This window comes from Rhamphochromis longiceps, linkage group LG23, assembly GCF_057381845.1.
Source record: "Rhamphochromis longiceps isolate RC_006_pf linkage group LG23, R_longiceps_female_GT1.1, whole genome shotgun sequence".
Classification (NCBI taxonomy): domain Eukaryota; kingdom Metazoa; phylum Chordata; class Actinopteri; order Cichliformes; family Cichlidae; genus Rhamphochromis; species Rhamphochromis longiceps.
In genome coordinates this window covers 33,095,646-33,110,738 of record NC_140578.1, presented here as the reverse complement: position 1 = coordinate 33,110,738, position 15,093 = coordinate 33,095,646, and the positions used below count along the sequence as shown (strand labels likewise).

Genomic DNA, 15,093 nt, shown 5'->3' with positions numbered 1-15,093 from the left:
AGAAATATGGTATCTAACCAGATTCTTACTCTGGATGGCATTACCTTGGCCTCCAGTAACGCTGTGAGGAACCTTGGAGTCATTTTTGACCAGGACATGTCCTTCAATGCACATATTAAACAAATATGTAAGACTGCGTTCTTCCATTTGCGCAACATCTCTAAAATTAGAAATATCCTGTCTCAGAGTGACGCTGAAAAACTAGTTCATGCATTTATTACTTCCAGGCTGGACTACTGTAATTCATTATTATCAGGATGTCCAAAAAACTCACTGAAAAGCCTTCAGCTAATCCAAAATGCTGCAGCAAGAGTACTGACAGGGACTAGAAAGAGAGAACATATTTCTCCTGTTTTGGCTTCCCTTCATTGGCTTCCTGTTAAATCCAGAATTGAATTCAAAATCCTGCTTCTCACATACAAGGTCTTAAATAATCAGGCCCCATCTTATCTTAATGACCTTGTAGTACCATATCACCCTATTAGAGCACTTCGCTCTCGCTCTGCAGGCCTACTTGTTGTTCCTAGAGTATTTAAAAGTAGAATGGGAGGCAGAGCCTTCAGTTTTCAGGCCCCTCTTCTGTGGAACCAGCTTCCAGTTTGGATTCAGGAGACAGACACTATCTCTACTTTCAAGATTAGGCTTAAAACTTTCCTTTTTGCTAAAGCATATAGTTAGGGCTGGACCAGGTGACCCTGAATCCTCCCTTAGTTATGCTGCAATAGACATAGGCTGCCGGGGGATTCCCATGATGCATTGAGTTTTTCCTTTCCAGTCACCTTTCTCACTCACTATGTATTAACAGACCTCTCTGCATTGAATCATATCTGTTATTAACCTCTGTCTCTCTTCCACAGCATGTCTTTTATCCTGTCTTCCTTCTCTCACCCCAACCGGTCGCAGCAGATGGCCCCGCCCCTCCCTGAGCCTGGTTCTGCCGGAGGTTTCTTCCTGTTAAAAGGGAGTTTTTCCTTCCCACTCTTGCCAAAGTGCTTGCTCATAGGGGGTCATATGATTGTTGGGTTTTTCTCTGTATCTATGAAGCGCCTTGAGGCGACTTATGTTGTGATTTGGCGCTATATAAATAAAATTGAATTGAATTGAATTATTATTATTATTATTAGTTATTTTTGCCTTAACATGCAAAACGCGAACAGTTCTCTACTGCCAGGGGCACAGTGCATAATCGGAAATTATGGACTATGTAATACAACATACATTATAGCATAGAAAATGTTATATGGGATTATACAGACTCAGTATATACTGTACAAGTACATAGACAAACTAAATTAGCTGAGGCTGACATGAAAAAAGGTTATGAAATACGTTACAGTGCGACAAATTTTAGAGTAGACTGTTTCTCCGCACTGTACTCTGACAAGAATTACAGCAGTCAATACGCAATAATATGGAAATGTAATTTTTACCATTCAGTGACCAGGCCTGCATTGCAGTGTGCATTAAATCACCAATTAAAGCACCCATAGTCAGTTTTAAGAGCGTAGCGATCATCTTTCCATTGGTTTAATTAGGCTAATTAATTGCTATTTGAAACATTGCTCATTGTAATTACATTTAATCAAGGGGTGACCTATTAGATGGCGAGAATCATAATGGTTGTGAAGAAGACCTTTCTGCTGGTTACTTAAGCTTGACTGACTCTTGATGAACAGAAGAGCTGGTATTTTAATTCATATTGTTGATGTAGTTAGACCAGACTAAAATAAAACAAACAAAGACCTACTTCTGAAAAAAAAAATCAAAGGAATAGTTCATTATTGCAAAGGCACATTTTTGCAGTCTTTCACAGTCAAAATACGTCTGTGCAAAAATTCATTCACTGAAAATTGGACGTATATCAGAAAACATCAGCTTACATCAGTTTTCATTTATAATGCCCCATCTTTAGACCACTTGAATTACCTAAAACGGAGGGAAGTTCCTTCCATTTAAAGGGGTCATTACTATTTTGTGTTAGATAGTGGATGAACTAAGCTGCACCAAGGCCCAGTATAAGAAGTTGGGGTTAATTTGGTACTCTAATAGAGCCTAAGAAAAAATATGGAGTCGAAAACATAAATAAGATTCCTTTAAAAGATCACAGACCATCATTCTTCTGAGGGAATTTAACCACCCTCTCTGAACATTATGCACCTGATGAGACAGGCAAAACAAAACTGAACATGACGCACACAGGACAAATGACTATCAGAATAAAGCAGGAAACAAACAGAGGCCAGTCACAGGAAAACATGGAAAACACACAGACTCAGACTGACTGAATACAGGGAACGGGAGACAAGACTAGCAAGACAGAATGAGGACAGAGAAACAGAGAAACCAGACAGACAAAAAAAGAACAAAAACTAGACACACCAATGAAGTCGGTGTCAGAAATACACAAATCCATGATGTTGTAAATAAATGTTTTAAGTAATTTCTAATTTTTAATGACTAGTCTCATTTTTGTCCAGAGTGGATGCCCATGAAAACGTTTCCCAGTCCAGACTTCCAGTTTGATACAACACAATAACCAAATATCCCAACTGGGAAGTGTTAAACTTAAAACTTTCAAACAATCTCTTATTTTCATTAGGATGGAAATAATTACGACAAAGAATCTTTCAGACATCAGCCAAATCCACATTTTATACCCAATGATAGCAGACCTCCATATAACATGAGAGAGGAGATTGCTGTGATGAAAATCACTGCAAAATGGTATCTGCAAACCACAAAGTACAAGACCCAGAACCACTGGCTTCACCTGCAGTTGAAGTACTGCAGAGGAAATTTACAAAAAGCCATTCAAGAGCTTCAAGAACAGCTGGGAGAGGCTCGTAGGAGCAGACCCGAGTCTAACACTGAGGAGAACTTCACCCCTGAGGTGACTGAAGCTTCTGTTGAATACAGCAAGACAGCTAACACCACTGCAGAGCTGAGTCTGGAGACCTCAACACAAACAGCAGAAGCTCCACACACAGACTCCACAGAGCTGAAAACAACTAAGAAGCAGCATGAAGAGATCGAACAATTCTCAAAACTCAAAAACATCAGGAAGAGGAAGCTGCAAAACGCAAAGAACAAGAAGAGAGAATCCGCTGTGAGATCGCAGAGCTCAAAGCCAAACTCTGCGCCACTGAGGCCCTGCGTGAAAAAAGGATTTGAAGACACAGAACTTGAAACAAGAGCTGGAAAAGACCAAAGCTTCCTACCTGGAAATCGTAGAGAAGCAAAAATAGGAGAACGCAAACATCACAGAGAAACAGACGTAGAAAAGATCGTACTGCGGGAGACTTTGCAGTCTCTGCAAGAGACAAGGAAAAAACAAGAAACAGAGGCCAGCATTACTGAATTAGAAAATCCTCAGGACCAAAATAAGACAGGACAGGAGCCAATAGCAGAGAAACAAGCAAAAGTGGGGAAGCAAAGAAAAAGAAAAAACCCAAAAAGAAAATGAAGCGCATTGACAAAATGAAGTTTTTCCTCCCCACTGTCACCCAAGTGCTTGCACACAGCTTGTTTTTTTTCTTTTATTCAGTTCAGTTCAATTCATTCAAAAAAAATTGGAATTGTGAAGATTGAATTTTGTCTGATTTAAAAAGTATTTAAAATGTCAAATTACCACAACGCAACAGCAGAAATAGTTTTTTGCTCTGTGGATAGTTTCCGCTATATCTGTGCTGTTGATGCCTTTGGGGGCATTTTTTATCAGTTAACCTGTTTTGGTTTTATCTCTACTAGCAAGCCCCCGGGCTCCACGCGGGAGACGGGGAACAAACAAACATATTTACACACCTGTAACCATGACATTCCTTATGAAACAGAAAACTGGACACGTGACAGCAGTGCGAGAACTTTTGTCACTCACATCACTCATACTTCAGTACAGGAAGATGTAGTTCACTGTCAGCTTTTACAGCCACGAGTGAAGGATCTGCTATCTGTTTAAAGTCAACACAGCTACAGTGCACATTTGTATCATCCCCTGTGTTGTGAATTTTATGAGCCATGTATCTGCTGATACATATGAGAAAGCAGCTTGCAGTGATGTATCTTCCTACTGCCATGCGGGCACGACAAACAGACAAGAAAAAGATATATAACTGTAACAAGACACTGCATTTTTTAAATTATTTATATAAGAGCGTATAAGAAACATTTAGGATTAGATAATGCAAGATATAGATACCTCTGCATTTTACACAGTCACATAGAAGTGAAATCACAGTTCATTCTGATGAGTAAGTGAGAAGAGCAGCAGACACTCAATATCTCTCAGTACAACCAGTCCAATAGCTTCTCGTAAGGACAGGATCAGGTCTCACAGTGGAGGGAGCAACTGTGGATATAAATCCAGCACACACACTGTTTGAGAAATACACACATATATCCAAGGCTAAAGATTTTGGCAGGAATGGGAATGGCATGAATAAAGATTTTCTGTTGTACATGCTGAGGAATTATTTGTAGTCTCTTGTTTAATTACAAAGCTTCTCATTCATATGTCTCTCTTTACACTGTATTCTCAATTTCCTAAATATCATCTGTTGTTTTTCATCTCCAATTCTCACTGTTTCTATAATACCCAGATGGTGTTATTATGTCATGATAGCAGGTGTTTCATTAAGACTTGTAGTGCTGATACTAAGGATTGAGAAATTTACAGACAGGGACATTTTGATGACCCGGGCTACGCATCGAATGGTACCTCTGAGACAACGCATGATGATGTCTTTTAATTCAGCCTCAATTGGTATCTGGACAGAGTCAGGTCATCACAATCACACACTCCAGCAATCAACATTTGTATACATGCAATAGTGTCGTAATGTGTCGAAAGCCTACATTAGCCACACAGATATGGGAAATGTAGATACAATTACAGTGCCTTGTGACGTTGAATATCTGAACACAGTGTTACCCACCACCACTGCTGTAACTGATCACTATGGCTGTTCACAGAAACAACATCAATGTAGCTTTTTTTCTGCTTCAGGGTAGATTATGTTCAAGATCTAAGAAACCACTGATTACTGATCAAACACTTCTCTGGAAATTAGTGTTACAGTCTATCAAAGATCCCAGTTTGTGGATAGTAAGAGGGCATATAGCTGAGCATGAGTGACATCCATCCATCCATTCTCTTCTGGCTATCCCAGCTGTCGGTCGCAGCCGGTCGCCAGTCTGTCGCAGGGCGCATTTCTTTCATATAGTAATTCTACAACAGCAAAGCCATGTCCTTGCTGACCAGAGCCTCCTCAGTTCAAATTCTGTTTTCCTGTTCTTTAATCTCCTCCACTGTGAACAAGAGTTTTGCAGTCACAAGAATAACGCTACTGTCTTAACAATACAGCCAAAGAATTCATTAAATAAATGGATTAGTGTTATACTTTTTTAATACTACTTTTTAATATTTCAATACTTTTTAAATACTTTTTAAATTGTACAATTCATCCATGTAGTGGTGGGGATTTTTAAAACTTGGATTTGTACTGCTCATATATATACAAAAAAGTCCCACTCCCTGGAGGTGGCATGTGTGCTCCTTAAACTCAACCTCGATTAGAGGCCGTGGACTCTGAGGGTTCTGCACAATATCTTAACTGTTCCTAGGACTGCACTCTTGTTACACAGACCTCTGATGTTGTATTGTCTTATGTTCCTGCTCAGGTGGTTGATGTAATGTCTAAGAGGAGTTTCCATGTTGTGGTGAGAGAGGTAATTGCGGTTGGAAAGATCCGTCATGATTACAATTGTTATTCCTTTAGGAATAGAATAGAAGAATAGAATCAAACTTTATTAATGCCTTGGGGAGGTACCCTTAGGGAAATTATGATTAGAGCAAACACCAGTTCATGTTAAATCCAAAAAAAGACAAAAATAGGTACAGTAGATGTAGGTCATGTTTGGTGATGGTGCTGTTCATCTCTTCATTCCAGAGACTGGTTAGATGTCTGCCTTTGTGATGTTGACTGGTTCATGCTCTTCATCTCACTCTCCTAGATGTTTTTCCAGCTTTCCCCAGTTTCAGCTATCTCCTTCTGCTTTTATTCACTTGTAAACCAAGGATGGTTCTTCAGAGAACACATTTATTGCCTTGGCTTCTGCCTCTCTGATATTTCTCTTTAGCCCAGTAGCCAGAGCTCTGAGTCTTTTCTTAGCAGTTTCTTGAGCCTCAGTTATGGACATCTCGTTGTACCTCTTTTCCTGTTTCTTATGACGTATTTCTGCACCTGAGTTAGCCTCCAGCATTCTTCCCCATGGGGGTTTTCCTCTGTTGCAGTAGCATATACGAGCTCATTGGTTTCAGTGAGTGAAACTGGCAGTGGGGATGTTGCATAGGGCAGTATTCACATCTGCAAGCGTCTCCTCAAATGCTCTTGGTTGGGTGGCTCCTGTCAGCTGGACCACAATTTTCATCCTTAGTCTAGATGCTGGGCATCATGCAGTTCTGGCCTAGCCCGGGAACCCTTAACGGATACATAGAAAAAAAAAATAGGACTTACCGAGTTGATAAAGAACGTTGTGCCACCACTCAGTGTGATTGCTCTTATTAAGTATAGTGAAGACAGATAACAGGACACAGGGTAAGTTGATGTTGCTTCATAGTACAGGCTCCATGGTACAGGATGTGGTTCACCTGTGAAATATTAAAATATCAATTAGGAAAAAGACTGACACAGATCACCCAGTGGTGCTTAAGACCTCTGCATGTCACATTGATGAAAACTGCATAATTTTGTTTCTCTGTGGTTCCCAGTTTCTCAGAGCTGTCTAAGTAATGTTTTAACTGAAAATGTTCACTGCTGTTATTTCCAGTGTTTGCGTTTGATGTTATTAATCGGCATTAAAACATTGTTCAGTTCATTATGTATCTTTACATTTACTGTTACCTGTTTTTCAGGATTTTCCACTCTTAACTAAAGATGAAATGTTTATGTTAAACAAATCTATGTGATTTGTACAAAGCAGCGTGGGAGAGAAAATGCGATGTTTGCTGTTTAATGTCATACAGTGGGGCAAAAAAGTATTTAGTCAGCCACCGATTGTGCAAGTTCCCCCACTTAAAATGATGACAGAGGTCAGTAATTTGCACCAGAGGTACACTTCAACTGTGAGAGACAGAATGTGAAAAAAAAATCCATGAATTCACATGGTAGGATTTGTAAAGAATTTATTCGTAAATTAGGGTGGAAAATAAGTATTTGGTCACCTCAAACAAGGAAAATCTCTGGCTCTCACAGACCTGTAACGTCTTCTGTAAGAAGCTTTTCTGTCCCCCACTCGTTACCTGTATGAATGGCACCTGTTTGAACTCATCGTCTGTATAAAAGACACCTGTCCACAGCCTCAAACAGTCAGACTCCAAACGCCGCCATGGCCAAGACCAAAGAGCTTTCGAAGGACACCAGGTAAAGTATTGTAGACCTGCACCAGACTGGGAAGAGTGAATCTACAATAGGCAAGCAGCTTGGTGTGAAAAAATCAACTGTGGGAGCAATCATCAGAAAATGGAAGACATACAAGACCACTGATAATCTCCCTCGATCTGGGGCTTCATGCAAGATCTCATCCCGTGGGGTCAAAATTATCATGAGAACGGTGAGCAAAGATCCCAGAACCACACGGGGGGACCTGGTGAATGACCTGCAGAGAGCTGGGACCAAAGTAACAAAGGTCACCATCAGTAACACACTACAATGGCAGGGAATCAAATCCCGCAGTGCCAGACGTGTTCCGCTGCTGAAGCCAGTGCATGTCCAGGCCTGTCTGAAGTTTGCCAGAGAGCACATGGATGATACAGCAGAGGATTGGGAGAATGTCATGTGGTCAGATGAAACCAAAGTAGAACTTTTTGGTATAAACTCAACTCGTCGTGTTTGGAGGAAGAAGAATACTGAGTTGCATCCCAAGAACACCATACCTACTGTGACGCATGGGGGTGGAAACATCATGCTATGGGGCTGTTTTTCTGTCAAGGGGACAGGACGACTGATCCGTGTTAAGGACAGAATGAATGGGGCCATGTATCGTGAGATTTTGAGCCAAAACCTCCTTCCATCAGTGAGAACTTTGAAGATGAAACGAGGCTGGGTCTTCCAACATGACAATGATCCAAAACACACCGCCTGGGCAACAAAGGAGTGGCTCCGTAAGAAGCATTTGAAAGTCCTGGAGTGGCCTAGCCAGTCTCCAGACCTCAACCCCATAGAAAATCTGTGGCGGGAGTTGAAAGTCCGTGTTGCTCGGCAACAGCCCCAAAACATCACTGCTCTCGAGAAGATCTGCATGGAAGAATGGGCCAAAATACCAGCTACTGTGTGTGCAAACCTGGTAAAGACCTATAGTAAACGTTTGACCTCTGTTATTGCCAACAAAGGTTATGTTACAAAGTATTGAGTTGTATTTTTGTTATTGACCAAATACTTATTTTCCACCCTGATTTACGTATAAATTCTTTACAAATCCTACCATGTGGATTCATGGATTTTTTTTTCACATTCTGTCTCTCACAGTTGAAGTGTACCTCTGGTGCAAATTACTGACCTCTGTCATCATTTTAGGTGGGGGAACTTGCACAATCGGTGGCTGACTAAATACTTTTTTGCCCCACTGTATGTATGTTGTATTATTTTACTGTTGGTCAAGGCAGCAACAGCTAAGCCTCAGATACAGACCTTTAAGTCTTAAAGCCAAAAAGCCAAAAAACACGAGCAAAAATAAGTTTATGTTTACAAAGAATAACAGGACTAAAGACAATTTAACGAGAGCGCCTTATTTTCACTACAACAGTCAATAAAATGTCTCTCTTAGTTTAAAAACTTGCCCAAGCTCAAACTCATGGCTGCGCCTTTTAAACCCGCTCTTAATTAGGTAGAAGTTGCCTAGCAACACAGCAGAAATTGTGAATGTGATAAGAAAAAATGTATGATGTTTAAAAGATCAAAACAAGCCATATGTTTAAAGGAAGAACTCATAATGCTTCAATTCAGGGAAAGTCAGAACCGAGACATTAGTAAGATTTCAATGTCATCTTTCCATTTTATCTGACTCAAGCAGGATAGCATAAAAACTTTCAAGCTGAATTTTATTAAACTTGTTGGTAACGTGTAAAATTAAAGGTCCTAAGTGAAACATCAGATGAAGGATCTCTTAAATCTCTTGAACCCCCCCCCCTCCCCCCCCCCCCCAAAAAAAATATGCTATTAGTCAATCAAGTCTTAAAAATGATTAAACTAAACTAATATTGATAATACCACCTAATTTCATGAAACTTGGAGGAGCTACTGCTGCTATTAGACTGGCAGGGGCAGTGTGAAACATGCTGCTTCCCCAGTTTGTTAGTGATTCAGACATCGGCCACTTTATGTGTGAGATTTGACCCTACAATGAATGGAACCTAATGCAGGTTAGTCAGTTGACTATTTTTTGATAGTTACCTTAATATTTGGGTAATTATGGTCTATGGGGACACACCCACCACTTTTTAATCATATCACATAATTATCAAAATATAGTTTATAAACTGTGAGTCTGTGTTTGGATCCCATTTTAATGTCTTAGAGGCTTCCTCTCCTTCACCGTTTGCAGTTTTTCCCCCTTATGTTTTCACTGTTTAGGACATTTTCCAAAACAGTCATATCTTTTAGTGAGGTGAGCAACTGAAGGGGCAAAGACATGAGATTGTTCTATTAAAATAGTCATATTCAGTTCATATTTTAATAGGGAAATGAAAAAGAGTGCATGTTAAAAGGGGCTGAAATGGCATTCACTTTATTGGCCTTTGGCAAATTATTATTACATTTAAAATTCTTTATTTAAAAATGAAATCTCATTGAGATGGGGATTGCTTTGTGAACAGAAAACATACAATCTGAGACTAGACAGACATAAAACAAAACACAAATACATACTGCAGGTATATTGCAAATATAACCTTTAAAATATTCTGATTAAAAAAGAGAGAATGTAGTTTCTATTTTTCATTCAGTTCATTTTATTTGTATAAAGCAGTTTTTTTTAACCTAGTTTGGCTAAGTTCAGCGTTATTAAGAGGTGCAACTTGTGCTAAAATGTCCTGTGACCTGACATTGTAAGTACTATATTTAAATGTACCAAGGGAGAAGAGGAAATTGGGCATTCTTTGAAGTAAAACTTTATAAATAAGAATTGTGCACGTTTTTGTTTGATAAGACAAAAAAGATCAAACCTTTTCGCCTAGGATCAAATGGTGAGTGAGAAGTATTTGGACAAGAAAAACATAGTAGTTTACCAGATGTTTTCAGGTCTCGAAAGCTATTAATTCATATGAAATAAAACATGAAGGCAGAGTTTTACTGATGGCTAAGGTCAGATTTTTTCTCTGTTCTGTACTGTAGGTTTAAGGACAGAGAAATAAAGGGTCAAATTCTTAAAACTTCTACCTAACTGATAGGTCAACTAAAATAGACAGAAGAAGACATCTCTCACATAGAGGCCAGAATTTCCATCACTGTGCCCTGATTTCACTGTTCCATCAAGTTTTCAATATAAATGGAGACTGGCTTAAGCTCGCCTGCCGTGTCAGATGGTGCACACAGGGACAACAGGACGAGATGTAGACTGTGATTAACACTTCTGATATCCACCATCATTTCTCAGTTCAGATGGCTTTTTTCTTCTATCCTTCTTGGCCTTTAGATGTAAGATAAGATGAAACTTTAATGATCGCCCTGGAACGGGGTCAATGGAGCCACAAACAGTAACAAGACAGAGCGAAGAAATAGAATACAAAGGCGAGAGCAGGCCATATAAATACATGCAGACAGCGAGTATGAAATAAACTAGAAAAAAATACTCATATAGGCGATAAATGGGTGGAAGTACACAAAATGTAAACAGCATTACTATAATGTATTGAACAAAATTAGGTATACAAACATGAAAATGTAGTTCGTTTAAAAACAACAGTAATAAAGCAGTCACTGAAATGACAGCTCTACAAATGTTGTTCTTTAAAATGTCTATAGGGATGATTTAGTTTGAAGTATTCATGAGCTGACAGAGTTTTCCTCAGAACTGCAGGCAGGATGTATCATTGACTGCTAACTCCTCTATTTTTCATCAAAGACTCATCACCAAAGGTTGAACTGGAGACCTCTAGGTATGATATTCGAAAGGAAAAAACACACAAAAAAACAACTCTAGCTGCCGTCTGGGATGTCTTGCATGTTACACCTTCACACAGGCACTTAAACATGAATGTGAAGGCAACAATCAAAACAAACTGAAAAGGTTTTCACACTGTGAAGCGAGGAGAGGCTGGTGGAGAGGGTAAGGCATGTATAGTAACTTACAGTATTCGACTAATATAAATATACGTATATGCTATGTGAAAAAGGCAGTGAATGCTGGTGTTGTGAAAACAGCGGGAAGTTAGTTATTGTTGTTTGGACCGACAATTTACCTCACTGTAGAACTGCCCTTGAAAACCATTAGGGTATTTGACATAAAAAGTTTTACTGATGGTATAAGGTCAAACAGAAAGAGAGTAGTGACACCTCGTGACACCTCGTAAAAAACATTTTTAGATACTTTTCATGGGGGAAAATAAGCAAAAATGGCCACAATCACAGAACTTGAAAAAGTTGATATCTTGGCTGCCATGTGTAAAAGTTCTTCATCATTTTATATTAACTAAAAGGATACCCTTGCTTTGCCTGTGAATTGTTTGTGATTGAGCAATGAGCTTATTTTCTGCCTTGATCTGTAACAAATCAGTGAAAAAAGCTGAGGAGTCATTTATTTCCCCACAGGAGTACTCACCAGGACCCAAATTCAGGTCAAACTGAGTACTGTGTTCAGCGGCACTGGCTAATCACCACATTAGAGCATCTGATTTGCTTTTCAGTGTTTTTGCAAAATGCAAAGCTGAGCTCAAAGTACCACAAAATGACAGACATGGAATAGCTGTTTCTCACTGTGGCAAAACCACTGGAATCCTTAAATGGAGTTTAAAGATCGTTCTGACCTTTGAACTCTTGAAAATGCTTTTCCCCTCAAGCAGGAGCACGCTGCGTGACTGCTGTTAAGAGTTCATAATGTACAGAAGCTGCTGGGATAAAATCTAATTTGGACATTTGTCCCAGACTCTGCACTGCAGCTGCATAATGAATCCAATAAACACAATACACAACTGCCAGGCACTGATGTTAATGGGAACTCCAGAAGTGCTCTAGAAAAGGTGGAGGTCTAGCAGTGTACATTCAGTGGGACTTGTGGTGTAATTGCATTGTACAGTAGATGTTAATGCAGCCGGTCAGTGTAGTTAGGCTGATGGCAGCTAGAGGGCGAGACCGGTGTGTTTCTGTAGAGAATGTTATGTTATGTGGGGCAGAGCAAGAACAAGAAAATAAAGTGTGGTTATGAATCGTACAGTGGACCCGCGTATAATTGAATAACACGACATGGTGTCAGAAGTCCTGTACTGATCCATATAACCTCGACTGAACGAACCTGTGTCTGGCGGAGCTCGACACAGGTTTGGAGTGGTCCAAATGGATACGGAGGTTCGAGAGATTCCGTCTCGCCAGTAATTTGAACGTCAGCTCGGAGGAAAACCAAGTCAACACGTTGATTTACTGCATGGGAGATGAGGCGGACGATGTGCTTCGCGGTCTGAGTTTAACAGCGGAGCAAAGGACAACGTACGAGGGGGTACGTGATGGTTTCCAGGCTTTTTTCATTGTGAAGAAAAATGTGATCTATGAGCGTGCCAAATTCAATATGCGCCGACAGGGAGACAATGAGACAGTGGATGCTTTTGTGACAGCACTGTATGCGCTAGCAGAACATTGCAACTATGGAGTGCTACACGATGAGCTGATACGTGATAGGCTCGTTGTCGGTCTCACGGACAAACGACTGTCAGAACGCATGCAGCTTGACCCAGATTTGACTTTGCAGAGGGCTATCAACATGGCGAGGCAAAGTGAAGAGGTAAAGCGACAACAATCCTCCTTGCGAGGTGACTCTAGAGGTGAGGCTAGCGATGCTAAGTCAGTAGATAGAGTGCATAAAATCAGTCGTAAGCCTGTTAGAACCAAACTGCTCCAGACTGATAGTCGTCAAGCTAAAACACGTGGATTCCGAGAAGACGGCAGAAAAGGGCCAACCTGTCAGAAATGTGGTGGCGCTCCATCCCATTCAAAGCAGGATTGTCCAGCGAATGAAGTGAAATGCCATGCATGTGGAAAAAAAGGACATTACAGGCGTGTATGCAGGGCACCAAAAACAGTGCATGAGGTTGAAGAGGATGAACATGGTTTGTTCCTGGGCAGTGTTAAGTGTGAGGGTGAGCCGTGGACTGTCGACTTAAGCATAAACAACAAAAACGTGTCATTTAAAATTGATACAGGAGCCGATGTGACAGTCCTACCCCTTAAGGTGTTTAAGGAGCTCTACAGACACAACCACCTCCCCAGTCTCCACAAATCAACCAAGGCTCTGCTGGGTCCCGGGAGGAGTCGCTTGGATGTCGTTGGTGTCAGTGAGCTTGCACTGAGGAAGGGAGACAAAGAAATACTTGAGGATGTCTTTGTCATCAGACACCTGCACACTGCTTTGCTGGGGAGACCTGCTATTAGCAAGCTGGAGCTTGTGGCTCGTCTGGAGAGCATAACTATAGAGACGCTTAAAAAGTGCTACCCAAAGCTGTGCAGTGGTCTCGGTGAAGTACGTCAGCCGTACGACATCAAACTGAAACCTGGAGCTCAACCTTTTTCCTTGAAGACGCCACGGAGAATCCCGTTGCCTCTGATGGACAAAGTTAAGCAGGAGCTGGCCCGTATGGAAGAACTAGGGGTGATCAGCAGGATTGAGGAGCCAACTGATTGGTGCTCAGGCATGGTGGTGGTACCGAAGAAGACAGAAGATGTATGCATATGTGTCGACCTTACACACCTCAATGAGTCTGTGTGTCGAGAGAAGTACATACTGCCATCGGTGGAGGAAACATTGGGCAGATTGGCTGGTGCCAGCATATTCAGCAAGCTGGACGCTAACATGGGGTTTTGGCAGATACCTCTGATGGAAAACTCAGCCAAATACACCACTTTCATCACACCGTTTGGGCGCTATTACTTCAAGAGACTGCCCTTCGGGATTGCTTCAGCACCGGAGCATTTCCAGAACAGGATGGTCACAGAGGTCACAGATGGTATGGAAGGGGTGGTTTGCCACATGGACGACGTGCTGGTCTGGGGCAGAACGCAGGAGGAGCATGACTCTCGCCTACACGCTGTGCTGGGCAGGATCCAAAAAGCTGGCATCACCCTGAACATTAACAAGTGCGACATCGCGAAACAGCAGGTGACGTTTTTAGGGCATGTTCTCTCAGCCAGCGGTATCAGCCCTGACCCAAGCAAGACCCAGGCTGTGAGGGAGATGAAGGAGCCACAAAGTGTGAGTGAGTTAAGGAGCTTTCTGGGAATGGTTAACCAGCTTGGAAAGTTTATCCCACAGCTCGCAGAGAAGGACAAACCTCTAAGAGACTTACTGTCTAAGAAAAACTGCTGGAGATGGGACATTGACCAGGCTAGAGCATTTCAGAACCTGAAAGATGCGCTCACATCACCGCCAGTGTTGGCCATGTATGACCCAAGCCGTGACTGCAAGGTGTCAGTGGACGCATCATCGTATGGCTTAGGGGGTGTGCTGCTTCAAAGATGGGACGAGGAGTGGAGACCCGTTGCCTACGCGTCACGCTCCCTCACTGCAACAGAACAGAGATACGCTCAGGTTGAAAAGGAGGCTTTAGGTCTGACCTGGGCTTGTGAGCGGTTCCGCAACTTTCTTATTGGCAAACACTTTCAAATGGAGACAGACCATAAGCCGCTGCTAAGTCTGCTGGGGGCACAAACTCTGGATGCGCTCCCTCCCAGAATTCAACGCTTTAGGATGCGCCTCATGCGATATTCCTACTCGATTTCGCATGTACCAGGCAAACACCTGTGGACAGCTGACATGCTCTCACGATCTCCAGTGAAAGCAAAAGAAACACTTCAAGACAAGGAGTTGTTGGAGAGCACAAATATTTACGTGGACATG

At 41.4% G+C, this 15,093-nt stretch overlaps 1 protein-coding gene across 3 annotated transcripts in view; it reads right to left on the bottom strand.

The window, feature by feature from the left end:
* LOC146642400 (beta-1,3-galactosyltransferase 1-like) overlaps nt 1-15,093 on the bottom strand; it is a 195,980-nt gene that overhangs the window by 52,131 nt on the left and 128,756 nt on the right. For 2 of the 3 annotated variants that reach the window (XM_085398214.1, XM_085398215.1), the window contains exon 3: nt 6,513-6,646. The gene's annotated coding sequence lies outside the window, so the exon portion shown is untranslated. Of the gene's footprint in view, nt 1-4,252; nt 5,305-6,512; nt 6,647-15,093 lie in introns of those variants that run through there. The other variant, XR_014909595.1, reaches the window with a different exon arrangement.